Source organism: Neovison vison, chromosome 4 (assembly GCF_020171115.1).
Source record: "Neovison vison isolate M4711 chromosome 4, ASM_NN_V1, whole genome shotgun sequence".
In the NCBI taxonomy this organism is placed as follows: Eukaryota; Metazoa; Chordata; class Mammalia; order Carnivora; family Mustelidae; genus Neogale; species Neogale vison.
This window is the reverse complement of record NC_058094.1, coordinates 92,023,141-92,025,546: the sequence shown is the minus strand read 5'-3', so window position 1 is coordinate 92,025,546 and position 2,406 is coordinate 92,023,141. Positions and strand designations below refer to the sequence as shown.

Below are 2,406 nucleotides of genomic sequence, written 5' to 3'. Positions count from 1 at the left end.
CAGATGGAACCCGTGCTCTTGGACCTGTGTCAAACGCTCAGGGTTCATGAATCCTACAGGGCCGCATAGCCACCAGCACATTCTAAGATCCCACTGGTAACAAACCTGCATTGTGTTCCATCTCCATGAGACTCCATGTCAACTCAAGGCATTGGTACTTTGCCCAAGAGCCACCAGAACGAATCTGCCATTTTCCTCAGCTGCAATGGTCAATGGAGGTGTGCTTTCCAGGCATCCATGTGGGAGTGCTCTGCTACCCAAACTTTCAATATGGGGGGCCCTAGAGTAAACAAACCAGACTCCCCCTGTCCGTTAGAAGGAAACCTTGCTGTTTAGAGCATCTAACAAGCCCCAGCGTGGGGAAATCCTCCATGGCCTCTTTTTTTTTTTTTTTTTTTTTTTTTCTCAATAAACTTTTGTTTTAATGGGTCTCAAAATTCTGTGACAGATTTTTGGTCAAGTTGTTTCCATTAAAAAGTACTGATTTTAAAAACTAATAACTTAAAACTGACACACACACACACACAAATAAACAAATGGTCCAAAAAACATTCTCCTTTCCTTCTGAAGGTTTTATGATGCATTGTTATCATTAACCAGTCTTTTACTATTAAACTTAAATGGCCAATTGACACAAACAGTTCTGAGACAATTCTTCCACCACTGATTAAGACTGGGGTGGTACGTATTGGGTATAATATTCATTTAGCCTTCTGAGATTTCTGGGAAGACTTGGTGACCTTGCCAGCTCCATCTGCCTTCTTGTCCACTTCTTTGATGACACCCACAGCAACCGTCTGTCTCATGTCAGGAACAGCAAAACTGCCCAGAGGAGGATAGTCAGAGAAGCTCTCAACACACATAAGCTTGCCAGGAACCATATCAACAATGGCAGCGTCACCAGATTTCAAGAACTTGGGACCATCTTCAAGCTTTTTTCCAGAATGATGATCTATCTTCTCCTTCAGCTCAGCAAACTTGCAAGCAATGTGAGCTGTGTGACAAACCAGCACAGGTGCATATCCAGCACTAATTTGGCCTGGATGGTTCAGGATAATCACCTGAGCTGTGAAGCCAGCTGCTTCCAATGGTGGGTCATTTTTGCTGTCACCAGCCACATTGCCACGACGAACATCTTTGACAGATACGTTCTTGACATTGAAGCCCACATTGTCCCCAGGAAGAACCTCACTCAAAGCTTCATGGTGCATTTCAACAGACTTGACTTCAGTTGTAACATTGACTGGAGCAAAAGTGACCACCATGCCAGGCTTAAGGACACCAGTCTCCACTCGGCCCACAGGGACAGTACCAATACCACCAATTTTGTAGATGTCCTGGAGAGGCAGACGCAAGGGCTTGTCAGTTGGACGAGTTGGTGTCAGAATGCAATCCAGAGCTTCAAGCAGTGTGATTCCACTGGCATTCCCATCTTTACGGGTGACTTTCCATCCCTTGAACCAAGGCATATTAACACTTGGCTCCAGCATGTTGTCACCATTCCAACCAGAAATTGGCACAAATGCTACTGTGTCGGGGTTGTAGCCAATTTTCTTAATGTAGGTGCTGACTTCCTTAACGATTTCCTCATATCTCTTCTGGCTGTAGGGTGGCTCAGTGGAATCCATTTTGTTAACACCAACAATTAGTTCTTTTACACCCAGTGTGTAAGCCAGAAGGGCATGCTCATGGGTCTGCCCGTTCTTGGAGATACCTGCTTCAAATTCACCAACACCAGCAGCAACAGTCAGGACAGCACAGTCAGCCTGGGATGTACCTGTAATCATGTTTTTGATAAAGTCTCTGCATCTTGGAGCATCAATGATAGTCACATACTACTTGCTGGTCTCAAATTTCCACAGGGAGATATCAATGGTGATACCACGTTCACATTCAGCTTTCAGTTTATCCAAGACCCAGGCATACTTGAAGGAGCCTTTTCCCATCTCAGCAGCCTCCTTCTCAAAATTTTCGATAGTTCTTTTATCAATCCCACCACATTTGTAGATCAGATGACCAGTAGTGGTAGACTTGCCCGAATCTACGTGTCCGATGACAACAATGTTGATATGAGTCTTTTCCTTCCCCATTCTGGTTTAGGATGAGCGGTGGTTTTCATGACACCTGTGTTCTGGCGGCAAACCCATTGCGAAAAAGCCTCCATGGCCTCTTGATGACACCACTTTATTTGTCAGTCATCATAGAAACAAATTCCAGAGGGAGCAAACATCTGACATACACCCTTACTCAGGTGCTGGATATTCAAATAAGCTGTTGTACACTGAAACTGCCTTTTGTTTGGCACTGAATTGAAAAGGAGCTTGGGTTTACAATTTCATCCTCACCCTCCAGGTCTGCAAGTCCTCTTGACAGTGAATTCTGGAGCCACCACGCAGCATTCTGCCT

General features: G+C 44.8%; 1 pseudogene; it reads right to left on the bottom strand.

Annotated features, from left to right (window-relative positions):
* Window positions 1-586: 586 nt before the first annotated feature.
* LOC122904618 lies at window positions 587-2,111 on the bottom strand (annotated as a pseudogene).
* Window positions 2,112-2,406: the final 295 nt, after the last annotated feature.